The sequence below is a fragment of the Caloenas nicobarica genome, chromosome 3 (genome assembly GCF_036013445.1).
Source record: "Caloenas nicobarica isolate bCalNic1 chromosome 3, bCalNic1.hap1, whole genome shotgun sequence".
In the NCBI taxonomy this organism is placed as follows: domain Eukaryota; kingdom Metazoa; phylum Chordata; class Aves; order Columbiformes; family Columbidae; genus Caloenas; species Caloenas nicobarica.
In genome coordinates, this window is record NC_088247.1 from 102,402,296 (window position 1) to 102,425,083 (window position 22,788).

The following is a 22,788-nucleotide window of genomic DNA, read 5'->3' on the forward strand; positions in this document are numbered from 1 at the left end:
TGTGATTTTCTCACACCGAAGAGAATTGTTTCAACTGCAGATGCAGCTTTTCCTCTGCCGAGGTCTCTTTTAAAAGCTTTCTGCAGTAGGCTGTCGTTCTCTGGCGAGTTTTGGAAAACCTCCATTCGTTGCGCCTCCCCGACATAACCCCTGCCAGCCCAAGGGGAGGACACGGCTGTGACGAGCGCTCGGCCGCGCCACACTCAAGATGGCGGAAGGCAGGCGGCGAGCCAGGCGCCGCGCTCAAGATGGCGCCGCTCCCCGCCCCCTGCCCCGCCCTCCCGGCGGTGACTTCCGGAGGGAGAGGGCGTCCGTCCCATGGTAACTGCGCCACGGTGGAGACGCCGCCGCCGCGGGGGCCGCTCGCTTCCTGCCGCCACCCGGGCCGCAACAACGGGCACCCGCCTCCGGGGCCCCGCCGCCGGCAGCCGCCAGGTACGCACCGCCGGGCGGGCCAGCGGCTTTCCCCGCCCGCCTTCCCTCCCTCGGTCGTGAGGTGAGAGCAGCCCGCCGGAGCGGGCGGGCCCTGCGGGGCGGTCTCTCCGCGCCGCCGCCGCTGAGGTGTGCGGCCCCCGCGGGGGGAGGGCGGTACCGGCCGCGTCAGCCGCAGCCGGCTCCGGCGGGCAGCCGGCAGTGCGGCGCGGGCGGCGGCGGGGCCCCGCGGGGCGGCAGGCGGGCAGCCCTCCCGCTTCTCGTCCGCCGGGCTGGCCGCCGGGACGGCTCCCCCTCCCGCCCCTCAGGGCCCCCCGCCCCGGCTCCGTGCGGGAGGCGGCTTCCCCCCGCCCGCGCCTTGGGGAGGCGGCGGTGGCTCCGTGCTCCGCCGGCGGCTGTAGCGGGGGAGTGACTCCCAGGGCTGGCGGTAGCGCTGCCGGGGGCGGGGGTGCCCCGGGTACCCGCAGCCCCGGGTCCCGGCGTCTCCTCAGCGGCGGCGGGAGAGCTCCCGCTGGGCGGGGGTCTGCACCCCTCAGCCGTGCCCTTGCGTGTCTTCTGAGCCCTATTTTAAAACGTTATGTAAAAATGAATTAATTTTTAAAGTTTGCCTATGGGTTTTTGTGTTCATTTTAGTGGGACCCGAGACGTTTTTGTTGTTCCTTTTTTTTTTTTAAAGGTGTTCAGGCACCTAACTTTGTTCATTCATTATGGACTGAAATACGATCAGCCTTTCGTATGCTTTTCGTCTTTGTTCAGACATACACTGCTTGCAGCCGCCTGGTTTATTTGTTAGGAGCACAGGCTGTGAGAACCAAGGCTGTACGGGCAGGGGACTCATATGACACTCTTTGTCTTGGAAAACTGAGGTGCGGTAACTCCTGATTTCTGTCTGCACAACCGGTGTTCTGCTGAGCTGCTAAAGCATTGCTCCCAGTGGTGGTGGCAAACACTGGAGATGCGTTGGAGTGACCATTAAGGCGGAGGTCCGTCCAGAGGTGTGTATTGAATGAGTAGCGCATGAGCCTCTTCACTTTCTGGATCCAGTGCAAGTAGCTAGTGATCCTGTTGTCAGTGATGGCATCTGCAGCTTTTGCAACTACCTATTGGTGTACCCCGCCTACAGAATGGGTTGCGTCCCGCCTGGAGGACAGCTCACCTCATCTTTTGGTAGAGGAGGAGAGGATATTAAAAGTTAAATTAAAAACACTTCTGTGAGGAAGGCAATAGGACACCTTGTCTGTTTTCTCAGCCTCTGCATAAGATTGAAAAAATATGATTTTGCAGGATAGTTGATGGTTCATGTTATATGTCAGCAAATGAGAACCAGCCTGGTTCAGGAGAGGGATGAAGAGCTGTGGTTACTCAAAGCTTGTCTGTAGCATGTGTATTTTAAATGGACAACAACTGTCTGATCAGGATTGCGAGTAGCTTGTTATAGAATATCTGGCTTAGACAAGCCTGTAAAATAGTAACAAACACTTGGGGTAAGGTGTCCAAATTGTCAATGGGCTTATACATGTGCTCAGCTTTAAAAGTTTCGAGTGGTGGAATTGCAGGGGAATAAAGATGCATGAAAGCAGTTGGAACAGACAGGAGCTGGGAAGAAGATGGATTTCTTAACTGGGCAAAGGGGTGAGAGCCCGAAGCAAGCAGCCCGCAGTGATGGAGGTGGAAGAGACCTAGTGTGAAACAGCCAACTGGGGGGGGGGGGGCGCGGGTATACCCATATTTGGAATGGGGAAACGTGCATTAGGAAAATATAAATACTTAAAACATCAGCATTTATAGGCTTTTGTGGCAAATTCTTAGGTTTGTCATCGTTAAGTTGCTGACTCTAACAAATAATGCATATAAACTCTCACAGTATGTTATAGTGTTTATAACTTTCACAACTTATATTTGTTTTACATATATTTACATTTTACTCTAAGTGTAAAATAAATTACTGTGCTGCTTTAGTTTTCCAGTAGCTCCCAGAGCCTGCAACTGGTTAGTGGGATGCCAGTGTGCTGATTGCTGACTGTACAAGTGAACTGAGATTCAAATTACAGAGGCAAACTAACATCCAGAGGCTTTTTTGCTTAAGTAATTATCTTTAAATGTGAAGCTTAAAGTAACAAAACACAATAGCCTTTGGCACTAGTATTCTGTTTAGAAATAGAATGGTTGAACCACACCATGATTGTAGTGCAAAATATTTTGAAAGTCATTAAATAGAAAGGAAAATCAAATTTTGCAGAAAGATTTATTTCCTCCTTTACAGCAAAGTGAGTAATATCCGGTAGTAATATAATAGCCTTGTTTGAGGACGCAGTTATTTTGAGATTAGAAGCTGAAATGTGTACGTCACCTAAAAGCAGATGGATGTTGAAATTGGGACCTGATACTATAGTGGTGCAAAACATGGAAGCCTGCATTAGGTTTTGAGACTTTGTAGCATAACTCAAGAGGGTTTGGTGGTTGTGGGTTGTTTTCTGTAGTTGTTTTTTGTGGGTTTTTTTTTCTTCCACTTTTTGGGGATGTAGGGAACAAAATGCAAGGATTTGATTTTTCTTTTTTTTTTTTACCTGCTTTTGAACAGTCAAGCTTGTTTGCGAGTTGCATAATGCAATAAATAAAGCTGCAGCGGTGACTGTTTGACTTCGTGGAACCTGGGAGAGAGCAGTGTTGGTGGCTGGGCTTCCCTGCATACAGATCAGCACCTTTGCCTCGGTTTGATTGCCTTCTCTTGCCCAGAGATGCAGGAGGCACTACTGCAGGATGGAACTTGTTGTTTTTTTTTTTTTTTTTCAAAGCAGGCAGGCTTACAACATTGCTGAGAAAGTGGGGGTTTTCCCTTCAAGTGATTTTATTTTATTTGCTTTTTTATTTTTTTTGCACTCCTTTCCAAATCTGCTACCATTGCAGATTCCCAACTGTGGGAGAATGCAATGTGAAGGTATTTTTGACTGATCAGAGAATTACTGTAGCGGGAAAAAAGACACTGATGGAGATGAGTGGTCCTGAGGGGCCTTCAGAAGAAAGAGATGGAATTCAGATTAGTAGCCTCCAAAAAAATCTTGCTGTAGAAGAGGTGAAAAATAAGACTATAAAAGAACAAAGGTAAAAAGAACATGTGAAAACACTTAGCTCTCATAATGTTACCCTTTCCCATGAGGAAGCTTTTCAAATGGCTTTCATAGTAATGTTTCTCATATGTTGACCATAGATTTGAGCAGCAAGCTGTACTTTCCCTCTAAGCCTTTAACAGAGGTGATTGATTTATTAGCTTTGATAGAAGCATGGAATTACTTTCAAACTTTGAAATATGTAATAAGCACCTCAGATAATTAGGAAGCTTACAACTGTCTCTCTTTGAGGTGATCAATGGCATTAATTTGGATTGGTAACCATGGCTATTTTCTTGTTCAGCGACCATATGGTATTTCTGAGTTTAGTGTGACTTCCTGTGAGCAATTTTTACAAAGTCAGCTGGGCTTTGGTGTGAAGTGCAGCAAAAACTAAACACTATGAGAAGGCGTGAAAATGTTCTAATATTTAAAAAATGAAGTTGATTTTCTGGCCTAAGAAAGCAGGTTGCTTTCACTTGGGTGTAAAAGTGGATTGTAGCCTCTAAATCATATGTGCAGTGAGACCGTAATGCTAAAATAGTAAAAATTTGTAACCACTGCTTGTTTGGCACTGAAGTTTTTAAATACAAATAATTATTAACGGATCAATGTTTTGTGGTAAACAAAATACTTTTTAGCATTTAGTAGAAATGAGACCCCTGTTACAGTAACTTACCCTTTTAAGGGGATCTCTTGAGGTGTGATACACTAATGCTGTTGTTGCATGTGTCTTGACACTAATAGAACAGCCACATGAAATTTCCATCTGAGTTCTGATTTTTGAGGCTTGCAGTAGTCAAAGTGGGAATTTTATTTCTCACGTAATTTTTGGAACACCAAATCCAACAAGTCATGAGCTTTTGAGAAACATTCTGGGCATCAGGGAACACAGTCCAGCTGAGTTGGTGAAAGCAAGAATAACAGAGAGGATTCCTTAGTTGGGGAGGCCTGAGCTGTGCGTGAAGCAATTTTATAAAGGTGAAAGGTGTGGTTGTTGTGGTCTCTTTTTGGTTTTGGTTTTTTTTGTGGTGGTGGTGGTGTTTGGTGTGTGGGGTTTTGTTGTTGTTTGTGGTTTGTTGTGAGTGTTTTGTTTTGTTTTTTAGCTGACCTTTACTCCCTGCTTGTTAATAGCAATTTAAATTGCTCCGCAGGAGATTCTCCAGCATGCAAAATTAACAGCAATAAATCTGACTGGGAGAGTTGTGGGGAAGGAGAACTGGTATCAGATGGTGAACTGGGAAGGAAGAGGTCTAAAAGTGGAAGCAGTCAGGCCAGGTGAGTGGGGCAAAGAAAACCAAGGAAAATGGTGTTGGGAAGTGGAGTGGAGTGAAACCAGGGGTCACGGAAGACTAAAGGTTGGTCATAGTGATGTAGGGCAGCATAGACCTTACAAGAATGAAGTTTTCTGGGGAGGGAAGGCAGCATGGGGGAGAGGCAGAGGAAGGAACTGGTTAGTATACAGGCAGGAAAATGCCGCTTGAAATCAAGGAGAAATACATCTGAAAGGTGTGACAGGCACAAGAAGAAGAGCTAGTGACCGTAAGGTCATGGTCTCTGACTGTGTGGGTGGAGATGAGAATAAGGGCGTGTGGAGCCTGTTCTTGCGAGTGGAAACCTGAGTGCTGAGGTGAGGGACTTGTGGTATGGGGACAGCTTAAGGCATGTGACTTAGAATGAGAGGAGCTGTACAGGTACCCACAAGAGGGACATGGTAGAGTGCCATGCCGTATATCCTCGGTGGTGCACAGCCCAGAGTGGTGGTCACAGTGAGCTCAGCTTACAGAATCACAGACTGGTTGGGGTTGGAAGGGACTTCTGGAGATCATCCAATCCAACCCACCTGCTAAAGCAGGTTCACCCAGAGCAGATCACACAGGAATGTGTCCAGGCGGGTCTTGAATGTCTCCAGAGAAGGAGACTCCACAACCTCTCTGGGCAGCCTGTTCCAGTGCTCTGGCACCCTCACAGGAAAGAAGTTTCTCCTCATATTCAGATGGAACCTCCTGTGCTTCAGTCTGTGCCCGTTGCCCCTCATCCTATCGTTGGGCACCACTGGTAGGAGTCTGGTCCTGTCCTCTTGACACCCACTCTTGAGATATTTATACATACTGATAAGATCCTCTCTCAGCCTTCTCTTCTCTGGGAAAACTGTGAATGAAACATACTTTCTGTCCTCCCTGTTCTTATTCTTCCCCTCCATCTTTATGGTAGAGGTGAAAACTTTCTTTTTGGTGGGTTGATATAGTCACCCTATGACTGAACATAATGTTAGTTTTCTGCATTCAGGTCTCTGAAGGAAGGTCTTGCTGTGTATCTTAATGTACAACAGTGTTGTTGTAGAAACAGGCAAACGCAGCATGATAAAACCATTCTTATGCCGTCTATAGTACAACAAAACTCTTGTGTAGCATAAATTAATAAAAATGACTAAGCTGTAACTATTAGCAGATGGATACTGTGCTTTAGACTTGTATAGTCTCTCCTTGTGAATGAACTTGACATGCAGATAAAATGGAAGGAGATAGCTCTGGCTTTAATAGAAGGAAATGTTTCCTTCCTCATCTGAAAACACTCACATTCCTGGGTGAAGTGTGCATGCTTGGCAATAGTGCTTTCTTGTGCAGAGCAATAGCATTTAGAAATTAAACTATCGTTACTCCTGGATTGTCAAGGATCTCTGCCCCCGCCCCCCCCAGCTTTAATTCTGTATCTTCTATCTTTATGTAACCAAGGTTGGTCAAGGGCTGTAAACAGCCTTCGTTTAGACTTCCTGGTATTTCTCTATGCCATTGCCATTGCACATGTGATAAGATATGCCTGGTCAATCTCAAAGGCAATAAGCTTTATTACCACAGCTAATATTGCACTGTGGCTTGTTTTTCAAAAGTATTGCATTTGCTGTTTTCCTGAGTGTTTCGAGAGAGTATTGATGAGCACTCTTTCAAGTTTGAATGTTTAAGTACAGCACCATCATCTTCCTGTGAGTTATACCTGTCTGAGTAATGAGTATTCTTTAAAAATATTTTAGACATAAAATTACTAACTTAAGAAATTGGTTCTTTCAATGTGCATCTCTACGGCTTCTTTACCAATGTCATATTTAATTGTGTGTATAACATAAGAATTTTTCTATGTCTTAGCTTAGAGAAGAGGCATTTGCCACTGATAGATGTTCAAGCTGCTATTTGTGAAGTGCTTGTCTGTGATTAAATATTTATACACAGGATTTAGTATCAGTAGGGAGATTTGAGAAGACACATTTTGTAAACACAAAATCCATTCTACCTGGAATGCAGGTGGAATGATACAGCTCAGATTACACTTGTGCTTCGGGGTAGAGCTGGAATTAAAGCTGGGGTTTTTGAGGTGGTGTGTGTTGTCGGATTTTTTGTTGGTTGGTTGTGGCGTTGTTTTTGTGTGTGGTGGGTTTTGTGTGTGTGTGCGCGAGTCTTCATCTGTGGTCTTCTGTAAGACAGGGTGGATGCTTGATATCTGTAGACATAGACTTAGGATGCTTCTTGACTTGATATGAACTTAAAAGACTTTGGAATTTTCTCCCCATTCTGTTTGCTGAAAGCAGTTGCTATGCTCAGCGATACAGCAGATAGGATCCATTTCTAAAGGCAAAAAAAATTTAATATTGAAACACTTTTGTTGGGCAGCAGTTCTCGAAGTTGTATAAAAACTGGGTGATGTGGAGTTATATCTGGGTAGGAGGAAGGACGAGGGGGATTTTGAGAAGTAAGTAATTAATTAAAGATTGCTGCAGTTATAATGCTTTGGGCTTAGAAAATTACGGAGTACTGTGCCGCATAGTTTGAATATGCAAGTTAAAATGTTTTCCTTAATACGTATGCTGTCCAAAATAATTATATAGAGCTGAAGGGAATTTTTGCCTATTGGAATAAACTTTACCCTAGTCTTAAACATATGTTCTCACTTACTGTTGATAGCTTCTTTAATACCATAAAAAACTACAGCAGGTATTGCAAGAATTCAGTAACTTAATCTTAACCCTTTGAAGTTAAATGATGTGAAATGTATGTCATGCTGATAGCTTTATAAAAACATAACGGAATTAGAACCAAAGTGTTATTAAAACTAAAAGTAGGATCATGAGGATGGTTTAGAACTCCCTTCTGTGACAGTCAAGTCTAAGATCCTGAATAGTCCTAGAAATTTTGTGGGCCTGAATTAGTCATCGTGGATTTTCTTTGCTGGTGAAATTTAGGAAATGAAAAACCAATACTTGTGTCAAGAGTTTTGGAGTATATTTGTAAATGTGTCACTGTGTAATAATGTTTATACATTAAGACAGCTGAAGAAAGTAGTGTTATGCTTGTCTGTGAACTGTAACTGGCTTTTTTATGTATAAAAACTTAAACAGTTTATTGATACAACAGTTGTCTCTGCTTAATCTGCTGTCAAGCAAAGCCAGTTTAAGATCCGCTGTGAACTCAGTACTTTGGCAATTTGTTCTCTGTTAAAAAATGGTAGAGATGGCATTAGTGGGAAAACAATTACTTGCTTTGTAAGTAGTGCTGTTGAGTTATGACTAAGTATATTGATTTGCCTGGCCAGCACAAACTCCAGACAGATTATTTTTTTTTTTCATGGCCTTTCCACGAGAGAGTCACATGGCTGTTTGATATTGCCTTGGATATGGTTGAGTTCTACAAACCAAACTGCTTTCTGAGGAAATCGAGAGGTTTTTAATTTTTTTAATAGATTTTGATCACTGATGTTTGACAATGGATGGACTGGGGGGGGGAGAGCTTATCCCTCTCTTCTTAGATTTAAAAAATCTGTTACTTTGAAAAGCTCTTTAACTTTTTCATGGCTTTCCCAATAACATCTACAATAAATAGGTTATTGACCTTCAGAAATGTATGAATTTCTAATCTTCGTTTACTATCTAGGCAGGAGAAACTACCATCTATTTGCTTGTGCCAAACATGTTTTTGTTTTTCTTAAGTTGGTGTCTTTTCCTGTAAGCCCCAAAGCGGGTTTGAATACACTGTTCAGAGTTTCTTGCTGCATTTAAAACTTAGACTGCTGAATCTGTAAAACACACAAACTGAAGCTGTAATAATTGGTTTATGAGACATTGAAGCTTCTTTCTACTTTTCAGGTCCAGCAGTGATTAACGGAGCTCCCTCTTGCCTACCCTGCCTTTCAGTGTTGCCCTCTCCATTTCAGGGGAGGGTCTGGTGGTCACTGCCTTTGTGTCAGAGGTTCCAAGTTAAAATGTAGTAAAGAGGTAATAGTGGGTCTGAATGGTATCCCAAAATGATTATACTACTTTGTTCTTCAAGGCTTAACGCCAGCTCTTTTGTCAACGCTGTTAATAGGATGTTCTGCGGTATCTTGTTTGCCTTTACTAGAAACTTGCTTTCATATTTTTGTTATTAATTTTCTTCATTGTATTACAGCTCCAAGCAGAATGACTGGGGCAGAGTAGAAAACAGAAATAAAGTTAGCGAAAAGATTGAACAATGTAAATATTTTGGTATTTCTTAGTAAGATGTAGTTATCTATTATGTGTGAGCTGCTTCTGGGTAGTCTTCCATAATTTACTATTTAGTGTAATAAAACATGGGCAAAACCAAGCACATGTGGTTATTGCATGCAGAAGGGCAGGTGGGGCTGGTGGGAACTCATGCAGCAATTTTGTTCCACTGCTTAAATTTTTCTTTCTCATCATTACCTTCTTTCAGTGAATTTAGACTTGTATAGACTAGCTTCCTGAGAGTCTGTCTGTAATTAACAGTATCATTTTAGTCATGGATGTGGCTGCTGTGTTCAGCAGCTGTGCTCTTACTGTGGCTAGTGTTGTAGGTTGGGGTGACAGTGCTTGTTGGCAAATACAAATCAGAACTTCCTGCTACAGCATGCAAGCCCAGTAATGAGGTCTTGCTTTCTGCCTATGGCTTCGTGGCATAAGACTATTCCATTTGTGAAGCTAGCAGAAATGTACAGGCTGAGGTTAGCTTGCTGGTTAGCAAGTTGAATGAGCTCCACACGTGGTCAGATGTGAGACTTCATTTAGCGCTAATGAGGTATTTCGTGATCAGTTAGATTGCTTCCATCTGTAACGTAAGCCTTCGTTTTCCCAGTTACGCAGATTGGACTACTGATAACTTGAATGTGAGATGCTGCTGGGTGTTCATTAAATTAGGAGGCAGATAACTAATAAAAGAGCTGAGTGCTGAAAATATCCCAAGAAATCAATTGTTTTCTACCACTTTGGAAAAGACTTGAATTAGCCTTTTTTCAGGAAAATATTTAAAATTTCTGGTTTCATACTTTAGTGAAAGTCCTGTAAATTCAGTTAAGAGCACATTAGCTGTGAGTTCTGACGCTGAGACAAAGTTATGTTAAACAGTTTTAGAATAAAGATTAAAAGGTAAATATGGTTAAATAATAGAAATGTATAATATAAAGGCATTATACTGTACAACAAGCTGTTTACATTAGTGTGTTTGTGTCTCTAGAGAAGTTTTTTTACAGGGCTCTTCTGCATCTGTTCAGGCATGCTTAATACTAGGGGCATCCTCTTATGCGTACTGCAATTAAGATAGTGTACTTCTAGAACAGTTTATATGGTGATAAGAAGAATAAGGGGTTGGCCTGCTATTGAGTAAAGAAATGTAGCATGATGCTGAGAAAGCTCTATTTATTAGTGCACTTGTTGCTTTGGATTTATCTTTATTGCAGGATAAGCTGCTTATATACCTGACCCCAGAAAAAGAAGAATAGGAACTTTCTTTGATAAGGAAAATAATGAACAACACTTATAAAATTGCCAATTTGAAAAGCAGTTGAACTTCAAACAAGGTTATTTTGCTTCACCTGGTTTCTGGTCTCAGAACCATTATCAGTTTGCATGTTGACAGATAAAGCTCTTTAAAGAGAGGGAGAAGCCCAGCCAGTACTTGTATCTGAGAGGGGCAGGTGGAAAAGAACCAGTAGTGAACTGGAGACCACTTGCAAAAACATTGCAACAAATGTAAACTGTTTTGTAAGCTCTTCAAGGAAATAGTACAAAGGTGTTAAATAAACATAAATGGATTTGCTCAAAATTCGCAAGCAGTCAAATCTCCTTTCATGAAACTGTATCCAGTCTCGTTTTGAGGGGAACAAATATGTTCTTAGTTTAATCAGCTATTCTGGTTATTTTGTCCATGTGAAAAGTGAGGAAATGTTTCTCTTAATACCATAAAGTTTGTGAAAAACCTTAAATAGTTTCATGGATCACTGTCAGACCAGAGGATGTCTAGACTGAATGGTGTCTGCAGGGTTCTGTCACTAATTTCAACTTAAGTGAAACATTAAGGCTATTCAATATTAGCAGCAGATGGTACCAAGCTAGGAATTGCAGCAAGTGCGTTCGAAAAGGTGGTCAGGGTTCAGAATGATCTGAAGCAAGTGGAGAAGCAGTCTGGGGAAGAATATGCCTTTTGGATAAGGACAAGACTCAAGATCCTCCATTTATTGATCATCTCTTTGCAAGTAGACAATGGGGAATTAGAATGAGTTTTGTGCAAAGTATATGGGGATGTTGCAGTTAAACTGGATGTGATTCTAAACTGATGTTGCAAACAAGTCAGATGTACTGTCTTGCATAAGGAGGATAACTTCATCTGAATCATGTCACAGTCCTTCATTCTAGGATTAGATATTTCCCATTGGAAAAACTAGAGTACTTTGGGAGAGTATAGAGGAAAGTAAAGAGAACAAAGTATTGAGAATGTAATGATTTTATTCACAGAAAGATTTAGAACTCTTTTACTTAAAGAAGACTACAGGGAGAAGAAGAGGAGTTGTTTTCAGGTGAGATATAAACAAGAGGAGGGCATTTTTCACTCTAGCCACTCACATGACAGAACCACTGTTAATGTGCTTAACTGCAACAAAGATGGTGTAAATGGACACTGGGAAAAAAATTGCAAACCACTGGAAAAGATTGTTTGGGAAGACTGTGGTATTTCCATTTTTTAGAGTGCCCTGCAAGGCAAAGATGAACTATGTCTAGACCATGCTTTTCTCCTGCAGCCCAGAGAACATATGTTAGTTGCTTTATTGAGCTATATTACAACTACTATTTTATAGTATTAGAAAATCCTAGAAGGACTTCTCGAAAGCAGGGACATACCAATTTAAAAGGTATCTAAGTGGTTAATAGCATTGGGCCCATGTTAATAGTTTTCTCATTTTGTGCTAATGGGTCTTGCTATCAAAATCACACATCTGTATTCCCTCATTTCTACTCTCCGCTCTTCAAAGAAAAGTAATATTGCATTGGCGGAGAGGGGGGAAATACTTTTACAAATCTTCTGGCTCACTTCCATTTTGTGTCTGTAAATATCTTCCAATTGATACACTAAGTGTATGTGGGTGGCTGCAAACTTCCAGAATCATCTTTCTTCCCCAGCTTCATATAAAATTCCTTTGGGGACAAGGAAGAAATGGGACTCTTCGAACCCCATGGTAAGTTTGATATCAGATTCTGAGATTTCAAACTGCTTTGCTCATTAGTCTGAGTTGCAATTAAGATATAAAATAACATTCCCTCATTAGCAGATACCAGCCTTTATCTTGCATGCCCCTTTTCCTAAAACTGGCAATTAACATGCATGAATAAGAGGCAGTGTAGTCTGGTAGCAGGAACTTGGGCCTGGGAGACAGAACTGTCAGCATCTTAATCTTAGCTATGATATTGAATTATGATTTGCCAAAGGGCATGTTTAATTCCTGGCCCTATTTTCTACACACAGAACAGGATTAATTTTTGTCTGTAGCTACAGAGATTAAAACACTCGGACAAGTATATCTTTCTGCGTTTAAAGTTAGTATGTAAACCCAAGGTTTTCATTTGTGGATTCTTATGTTGTGTTTGACTTCTTCTGTTACAGTATCTTCAAGAAAACCATTTAAACTTTTGACAGGTTAAAAATACTTATCACAGTAGGTTTTTACTGTGATATTTTCAGTAGTCATTGTATATGGAAAATGCAGCTTCTTGTTTTCTTCCTTTGCTTTTTTTCTTCCCTGCTGCTGTTGAAGATAACTCCTTTTTCAGACTTCAGATGTGTAGTGTAGTTGCGTGGCTCCATTCATGATTTATGAGGGTTAAGAAAGCTTCCAGAATTTAAATTTTATTGGAATCCCAGTTCTGTCTACTACCTAGCTTTTCTAAGTGTGGAGGCTGCATCAGTATAAACTGATTTGACTTTTAGCATTGTTATAGCAATACAACTATCCTATGGATTTCTTTTTTAATTTAAGTTCCTTAAGAGCCTGGGGCCCATGCTAGTATGACTTCATTCTGGTTTGACAAACCAGCAGTGTTGAAGAGTGAGAGGGTGTGTGGGGTCTTTAGGGCAATGAAATACCCTTTTTAAAATTGGTAGCATCAGTCTGAAATCCCAGTGGGCTTCTTTCTGCAGGTGCAGGTTTTAAGCTAGGCTTCCACTGATGTTTACATTTAAATTTATTATTACAGTGTCACCATACAGGGTTTATAGTTCCTTCAGTGGATTCTTTGTGAAAGACCTGGCATCATTTTTTAAAAGGTTATGTTGAATTCTAGTTTCCACAGCACAAGTTGCCATGGATATGTCAGGTTCTTAATGTTTGTTTGCAGGGGGATGAGGTAGAGAAGGTTCATGCTGGCTATTTTCAAATGAATCTTCTGCATCCAAATGATGCTGTTCTTGTTGGGCGTTAACTTGCCAGTGAATGTAAATTCTACTGTCTACTCTGAAAATGGATTAAGTTCATTTTGGAATGATTCAATGCAGAGATGTTCATGTGTATATATTTACTTTGCACTAGTTTGTCGGTTGTTCAGGTTACTTTTTTTCCTCTGCAGTAAAATAAGCCTGCTGATTTTGTGTGCCCTGCAGTACTTTGGTGTCCTGTCAATCAGCATTCAAGTACGTAGACAAAGTACATGCATTATCACAGTGTTCAGGAACTGAGGAATGCCACATTGCCACTGGAAAACATGCTGTATTTCCTGCATCTTCTTGAAGCAAGAAAAGGTCCTAGACTTCCCGTGATCTGGGAAAAGGCACTAAGAGCTGGCTTCACAAGGAAATTAAACACATTTATATTTGTGATCTATGTAAGTAGGCTCTCCTGGGCATTTCATCTATGCATGCAGGAGTTTTAAGGTTTATGTAAGCCCTTAAATCTTGATTCAGAAATATGGACTACTGACTTTAAAGCCCATGTGAACTGCTTGCACAGCAGCCTAGGAAGAGCTCACAGTTAAAACAGAAGTCAGACATTGACTTGCTCCTTTCCCAGGTCACCCTGGAAGATGCATGGACAGGCATGTTTGAAAGCTGAGCGAAAATTAACCTTATCTTATAGTGAAGATACAAGTAAATACTGCTCATGTCTTATTCCACGCTATGCAGTCCTTAAGGACAAGGCAAACAGCTGCTGCAGGATGCATGGTTAGTGTTTTTTTTCATCAAATAAGCCAAAAGAGAAGCCAAAAGTCAAGAAGTGGGTAGTGGAAAAGAGTAAAAAGGTGGATGTCCTCATGTGGAAAGTGAAGGATTAGTGGGGAAGGAAAAACACCTAAAGAAGCAGCTCTGTAAAAGATAGATGACCACTTTTGATGGGGCAAAAGCAACAATTAGCAGCAGTTTTCTTGGTAAAACTGAGTCTTGTGTACATGCCAAGATAAACTTAATTCTGGAACTCCACAGCCACAGTGGCTCTGTTCCCTTCCACTTCATAATCAAAGGCAGGTTTCTTGAGCAGGGGAGAAACCTGGGCCTGATCTTCCGTCTGAAGATCTTCTGTCGGTGTGGCGCAGTGCTGTGCACCAATCGCTTCCCATACTAACTCTGCTGTCAACCTTGTTTTAAAGCGTTGTCACACGTAAAGCTTGTTAGAGGTATTTTGACAGAAGTGTGATAGTCTTATACCTTGTGTGTTCCACAAACCTGAAATGTCTCTACAAAGGAGTGTCTTGTGTATTTTAAAATGTATAAATAAAATACTCTGTTTGCTAATTTTAGTGCAGTACATCTGAGCTGAGTTTCCAAACGGAAGTAGCAAGATGTTCTGTGGATTTGGTATCCATAGCGATAGCCAGAGAGGTGTCTTTGTGAAGTGACAGGTACAGAGGTAGACGTGTCATAAACTGTACCTGGTTAATAGAAGAGCTCTTTCATTGCTTTTATAGATGTAGCGCAAAATAGCTCGAGTGATTCATGCAAGATAAATACCACTTAGCAGTCACCACCATTAAACACCTTGAACATCTTCGTTTTCCATTCAGAGTCTGAAATACATATTCTGTACTTTCTGCACCCATTTGGACATAGTTTAGTTGGGTCCTTCCTTGTAGCCAAACATTCAGTCATGAGTGTGTGTCAGGGAGGGAACCTCTATCTTGCAGAAGAGCAAGGCAAGCTGTGGTCTAGTTTTCTTTGACACAAGTTCAACTTCTTTGGGAAGAAAGTGGGCAGGGATATGAAGACACTGGTTATCGCATGTCTAGGATTAAATGAAGTTGCGAGAATAGTCACTGTAATCACTGACAAACAGATTTCTGGCTGTGGGTTTTGAGGCCTGATAAGATACTGCTGATAAGGTATCCTTTGCTGGCTCTGCAGCCCATATACCACAAATGTGCAAATTCTGCAGGATGTTATTCATCCTCAAGCACTGTCATTTTATGCCTTTTGCAGTTTATGCTTATTGTATTATGTTAGGTGTTGTCTTAACAATACCAAACTGTCTTTCTGCTGGTAATCACCAGCGACCAAACGCTCTTGGGTTAGTCTGCTTTTATGGCAGTTCAAGCCTGCATTTCAAGTAGACTTCTTGGTAAAAGCCACCTTGTATTTTTTTCTAATCATCCCATATGTCTGTTTTCCATACTTGGAAATTATGCTGTAGACAGAAATGCCACTTGGGCTAGTGACAGGGGAAGAAAACCTGAAGTGCTAAATACATCTGCTGGATTACGTCATTTTCCATCACTCCTCTTGGCCTGACCCCACAGCCAGCTTCCAAAGCTGGCGCTACCAGCCCTCAAGATCCTAAATATTCATGGAGCAACCTCCATTAAATGTTTTCAGTTTAACCCTTAATGCCTCAGATGCAGTGTCGGGGGGGGAAAAAAAAAAAAAGAGATACTAACTTGGAATGCAGTTCTCTTATTCTAAAAGGGGTGACTGCTGTGTGTATGTCAGTAGGAAGGAAGCTGAGCAGCCACCTTGTTCTTAAGTTATACTTGTCTCCATATCACTGTTCTGGAGCAACTCATGTGATATGAGGTACATTTCAAATTAAATAGCCGAGTAGATGAGGCATGAGAGTGAGAATGTTCAATCTATGGAAAGTGTTAGGTTCTGCTTCGCTGGGGAAGACTTAATATTTATCCGTTTTTCTCTCATGGTGTGTTCACATAAAAGATTCCTGGTCTCATGTGAGAAATTGAAGCTTGTTCTGTGAGCCATAAAAATCAGTCTTAATATTCTGAATTTGAGACGTCTTCAGAATTTTCTCCACAATCTGCTTGTGTTGTGATTGTTTTCATATGAGAGAGGAATGAATGTATATTACTGATTAGTTGATTCACTTTTGAGAAGTTTGTCCCAAATGAAGTTTAAATTTAGAACTTAAAATTCCTCTTGTGTGCAGGTGGGACATAAGACTCTTCTAAGAGCTCATGATTTGTGCTTCTATGCTGCTTTGTGCAAACAGTACTTGGTAGCGGCAATTTTTCTGTGACTCTGTTGTTGCAGAGATTTGTTATTCCTGATCTCTAGGGGTATTGCTTGTTTGATCCACATGTTCTTTATTAATCTTCTGTGCTGAATGCCTGAGATAAATTAAGATAGGTATGCTCAGTTTAATAAATGGAGACATTCTTGGTTCTATTTGAAATTTCAAAAGAGGACCTCTTTGCTGGCCAGGGCTACGTATGTGACTGTTCTGTAAGGCTGCCAGGTTTTGAGAAAATTCATACTGAGAAATGGTATTTTTATAGTTCGTTTCTTGAAGGGTGTGGTTGAATTCATACTGCTCAGTCTTTCCTATATAGTTATTTCTGTTATACGGATAACCATTATGTCTTGATTCTCTCTTAAAGTGGTGAAGAGCAGATGTGTGGATTTATTATACGAAAGAAAGAGGAATAAGAAATCATTCTTGCCATACTTTTAAATTCATATTTAAATAGCTGAAATACTTAATCATGTTGGCTGATGTCTTTTAGAAATTAGCTGAAACTTTGAGAAATAATTCTTTGCTTCTGGTGCTCTTGATGTGATGTCCATCATCTGTAAACCTCAAAGTCATGACCAAGGCAGAGACCAAAGGCCTTGGATGCTTTTTATGTTGTGATGTTTTGGGGTTTTTTTCTGAAACATAAGGGTAGTAGTCTAAGGTATCCCAAAGTGTCCATTTTTCCTTTATTATTCCTTTCTCTTCCTTTTGGGATTAACAGAAAAACATTTATCAGTTATTTAGTACTAGAATTCTATCATCTAATTTCTGTAAAAGGAGCCTCTTAAATATGATATATGAAATTAATTGAATTTCTGTAAGCATGTAATGTTTTTGTGAATCTCTGAAGTAAGTGTATAAAAAGGTACTCTTTCCAATGTCTTGATAAGCTAGAAAGAAGGACTTCACACAGGGAGAGATCTACATATTTTGAAAGCATGGCAGGAGTGTCAGTGTTGATAAGTAAACTTTGCACTTAGGTATTAGAAAACCTACCTCCTGGGTGATCAATGATCTATAACCTTTAATTTCTTGGTATATAGCAGTGTTTAAATATCTTAGGGAATAAACTATTTATTTTTAAATGACTGAATCTCAACCTTTCTTTTTGGAGTTGGAATTTGTGCTTGGTATTGCCTCTCAGGCAGGTGTTTTAGGGGCAACGAAGCAGGTGAGGGGTCTGGAGCATAAGTCAGAGGAGCAGCTGAGGGAACTGGGGCTGTTCAGCCTGGAGAAAAGGAGGCTGAGGAGAGACCTTATCACTGTCTGCAACTACCTGAAAGGAGGTTGTAGCATGGAGGGGGTTGGGCTGTTTTCCCAAGTAGCAAGTGATAGGATGAGAGGAAATGGCCTCAAGTTGCACCAGGAGAGGTTCAGATTGGATATTAGGAAACATTTCTTCGTGTAAAGGGTTGTCAGGCATTGGAACAGGCTGCCCAGGGCAGTGTTGGAGTCGCCATCCCTGGAGGTGTTTAAAAGGGGGACATAGTTTAGAGGTGGACTTGGCAGGGTTAGGTTAATGGTTGGACTTGATGGTTATGAACCAAAACTGTTCTATGATTTGCTCTGTTTTATATGTTCCTGATTAATAGCATGGATGTGTGTGTTAGGGATAAGTACTGGGAAGTCTCTGCTAGGTATTTCTTAAGTATGTACAACTCTGGAAGTGCACAGATGGCTTGCTTGCTCTCTTGTCCTAGGAACAGTTGTTACACACAGATTCTGGCAGTCTTGCAGACAAACTGTTAACTTTTGAGTTATAGTAATGGTCTTGAGTGCTGTGAAATGCAAATATACTTTATTAGAGTATTGTATGTATTGTAATAACTCATATTTAGCAAAAGACTCTGGCTTGCATCAGTCCTACATAGCTGTTGTTAAACTTTTGTTTCCTTTCCCTGATATTTTAGACTTTTTAGCAGCTGTCATTAATCGTGCGCTTGAACCATTTGAATGCTAGCTGGAAACAGGTGGTGCATGCTTGAAATATCTTGAGACAGATGATGGTCAACAACGTTATCACTGAAAATGTAGATATTTGTGTCTACCTATGTTGATTTTGTTTTAGGAGAACTTTAATATTCTTTGCTATGGAGAAGTATGTACAAAGAGTTCTAAAATGAATTTAGGGGTAAAATATTACTGACTTTACAGATTGCTAAGCCTGTACAAAACCCGCATAGAATTCACTGGCTTAATTGTAGAGCATATAGATTAAACCAGTAGCAGAATGCCATGACTCTTAGCTGAAAGACAGCTTTGTATGAAGCATTTCATTTAGGAGTCTACAGTTCCCACCCAGAATATTCCTATGTTTGCTGAATGTGGCATGTGTATTAACATAGAGATACGCTTGCATAACACGGTGAAATCTTTTACAAGCAAACACTTTGAGAAGGCTTAAGCTTCAGGCAGGCTCTGTTATTGTGTCCCTTATTTGGATAGTAAAACTATCCAGTTTTCAATAGCTTATCCTGTAGCGTACCATTAGTTTTGAATCTTAAATCCGTTTGCAAATTGGACCTTGTAAACTCGCATCTAAAAGCGCATAGTTTTGGTTGCGCTGTAATTGAAGACTTTAGAGAAGAAGAATCAAATTGAGGCAATTAATTTAGCCTCCTTAATTAAATCTGTGGCTGAAACACTCTTGTAATTAAATCTTTTTAAAGTATTATCCATACCTCTGTACAATGTTGTACTGACTATTCAGTTGGGTAAATGAGGGTTGATTCAGACCTCTCTCTTAAGTGAAGTCCCTAGAACATTAAGCTAGCTAAAATAAATTTAAACATTTGGTTTTCATTAGTGTTGTAACTGAAACAAAAACATTTTAATGACTGATCCCAGAGTATTTTGAAGTTTGTGCAACTTTGCTGGGAAGGTATTTAAACTGTAGTATCAGTTGCAAGTTGGCCATAGGCCAGTTTTTCAAAGTTGTTTCAGAGCAAGATGTTGGGTTTCCAAAGTGTTACGAAACAGGAAAACTTTGAGAGGGGAGAAACACTGGAAGGTAGTTATGGTAAAATTTGCACTGGTGGAATGAAATTTTATGCTAAAAGGAGAGTGACATATTCATGCTGTACTACAGGGTGCTGCTTTATTACAGAGCTGTTTCAGTTATTTGAGATACAATTTTGAGCTTTATTACTTAACATTAATAAAGAATCAACTTCCCAAGGAATCAGTCAGCTTTTTAGATGGGTTTTCAGTATCTTAAACTTGCACAAAATGGGATTCTGCTTTTAAGGAAAAGAACTTACAAGATCTAAATTTAAAAATACTTTTGGGGAAAATATTTGAGTTGGTCTTGGGAGAGGATGTAAATAAAGTCTGATAAAAATTAGGATCTGGACTTGGTCTTTGACAAATAAAATATTAATCTGTAGCTTTAAATCCATAGCAGAAGCTGGTGACTATTTAAGTGCTTTAAGATGAGGATTGTCTATTCTATATCACGCTGTAGTCACAAGAATGTCTCATGGAAAACCTGCTGAAGCTGTTGAAATGTTGTGGATGATCAGGGGAGCCTTGGGGAGCCAGGGACTGGATATCCAGGGCTCCACTGTGTCCAAAGTGGATTCTTGTGGTTGCTGCTTGGCCTGGGTACACAAAGTGCCAATAGTGGTGTTCACAAGAGTAATCTTAGGTTTTGGTGCTTGTATTTTTTTGGTGGTGTTTTTTTTTTTTTGGTTCCCTGTAGGTGATTCGGAATTAAGCAGCAATTAGAAAATGACCAGATTACTTCATTTGGGCTGTTAGAACTTGGTAGTGATTTGAGCTAGGGCCAACTAGCACTTTGGGGGAGAGAGGGAACCGGACCAACCAAACAAAAAAAACACACAAAAAAACACCGCCACCAAAACAAACAAACACACACGAACAAAAAAAACAAACCACAAACAGAAAAAAACAAACAAAAACCACTCAGATGGAATTACTGAATTATCTGTCTGAACAGATAGGACTTCAGTGGGTTCACCTGCACATTGTAACTTTAGTGAGGTGATGTAGTTGCAATTGCAATTGATGACAACAAAGTGTTCCTACAGAAATCCAAGCAAGAAGCAGTGATCTGAGAGTGGCTGTAAGTCTGTGTAGCTTCTGAGAGTTTCATCGCAATTTTGCAATTGGTACATTTGTGCTTGATTTTATATAGTCGCCTTTTAGGAATAATGTTCTTATGTAGAATGTGTATAGCCATGTTGAACTTAAATATATTATTGTTTTATCCTTTCCAACTATCGTTGCATGCCTGTTCTATTATTTCAATTTACACTATCTCATGTAAAAAATATAATATTTTTTCATTGGCTTTCTAAAAATTATGTAACTCTCTAAGTTTTGAACAGAAACATAGCATTTTACAACTTAAGTTTTACCCAGAGTAGTAAAGTGATCCTCTGTCTTTTTAGGAGACTGTGTTGAGTGCCTGTCATGGAAATCTTATTTGAATGCCTGAATTAAAAGTTTTTATGAATGTGAAATAACACAAAGTTGCTCCTCTTCTGGGAAGAGCCTGAAAGGCAGTCTGCCTTTCCTTTTCTCCCATATTTTGTCTCTGGGATGTTTCTTTTGTTGTTTCACTACTGGGATGTTTTAGCTGAATTGTCCCATCTACTAAAGTTGATAAGGAATATCTGCAATTCTGGGACAGAATTAAAGGAATGGCCTGTTTCTCACACGTGTGCAGGTGCTCAAAACATTGTGTGCTTACACCTTAATGTTCTGCGAATGAAGATAATGGAATAGATGCAGACACACATTTACTTTAGTACCTTTAGCTACAGATTAGAAATCCAATACTATATTCACATTCATTTAATTTATTTTTGCTAGGATGTGTAATAGTAAAAATTTTTATCTCTGTTGTGATCTTGTGGTCAGATAACTATCTCCTGTGGTTAAACTAAAGATACCTTTCCTGAACAGAAGATTTTTGGTAGCACTAGCTGAGTAGTGTTCAACACTTGAGAAGAATTTGAGCACTGACGGACTGCGTGTTTGTCATGATTCAGTGTAAGGAAGATAACTTCATTTTGTGATCGTAAAATGCTCGAAACACATAATACTGTGCTTTGAAACTGCTTCAGCCAAATTTCATTTTATTAATGTCTTCCCTCATTCTAATGGTTATTAGAGATTTTTTTTAAAAGTATTATTTCTAAAATATTTTAGAATTAAATTTTTTAATAATATTTAGTTGAGACTTATTACTGTTTGGTAGCATCATAATCTTGATACTTAATTTAACTTCGTGCTCGTACTAACATGAAAAGAAACATCTAGTCTAGGGCATGAAAAGGCTTATTAATAAGGGGAGAGATGTCCAGTACCCCTTTGCTGTACCAATTTATTAACTACTTTTTAAAAAATGTTCTGGTACTTCGAGTAGCAATGACAAAGAAATGGCTGTGTTGAGCTTTACTTGTAATCTGGCTGTTTACTGTGTTGCTGGCTGTGACTCTACAGCAGCTCCAGCATATGGGAGGTCCACCTTTGGGTCAGCTTGGCATGCCAACCAGTGAGAAATGCAGCCTAGTATGGGGGGGTCTGGGGGAGAATGGTTTTCCATGGTCTTTGCCAATAGAAGCAGCTCAGTTTAGGGGCTGAGGAGCACCAGGGCTGGTGGGGCAGGGATGGGGCTGGAGTCTTATTGTAAGGAATCTTACCACCTTAGAGAGGGTGAAGTTTATTGTTTGAGCAAGACACATGAGAAGCTTAACACCTTAAACATCAGATTTTTATTTGTCTTCCAGTAGTCTTTCCATTGGCATTAATAGTATGAGCAGCTAAATGTTCTTGTCAACCATAAAAATTTGCAGTGCATTAAATCTTACTATGTTCCATGTTTAGCATCATGTGGCAGTGAATTCTGAAGGCTGATTGGTTGCAAAGATATCCAGGTGCCAAATTTAATTTTTTATTGAATGTTCCCTTGTCATGAACAGACAACTTGCTTTACTTCTGTTGTATTTCTCTTCACTCTGAGGCTGCAAGTGGGAGCAATATTCTTTCTAATGAGACTCCTGAGTGTGGAGCTCCAGTAAGAGCAACAACATCTGGTTGTAATAACGCTTTCTCCTGCTTTGTGATTTCCACATGCCAAATTCTTAGTAGCTTCATCTAGCTGCATCGTGCTCATAGGATGTGAGGTGCAGGGAAGAAAATGAAGGTGCTGTAAGCAAACGCATGAAATGCAGGCAGCTGAGGGGGAGACAATATAAGGTGGGAATAGAAGATGCGAGTCTCATGAATGTGTCAGGCTTCTTAACTCTTTGAGACAACACGGACAGAAATTCCCCATTCTGGCTAACTTCTCTGTGCAGTTATTGTTCGTGTGGTTTTTAGTATCGTTCAGTCCTTTTCTTTGCAAGGTAAATAATTTCTGTAACTTCAGTGTCTTTTGATACAGATGGGTTTTTTTTTCTTATCGCCTTCTGGGAAAGTATTGTAGTCAGAATGACAAGAGTGTTGTTTTACTAGGGAG

At 40.4% G+C, this 22,788-nt stretch overlaps 1 protein-coding gene across 2 annotated transcripts in view; it reads left to right on the forward strand.

Annotated features, from left to right (window-relative positions):
* Nucleotides 1-361: 361 nt before the first annotated feature.
* Nucleotides 362-22,788, forward strand: part of DISP1 (dispatched RND transporter family member 1) — a 91,066-nt gene continuing 68,639 nt past the window's right edge. The window contains exon 1 of one of the 2 annotated variants that reach the window (XM_065631371.1): nucleotides 362-496. The gene's annotated coding sequence lies outside the window, so the exon portion shown is untranslated. The remainder of the gene's footprint in view (nucleotides 497-22,788) is intronic. The other variant, XM_065631370.1, reaches the window with a different exon arrangement.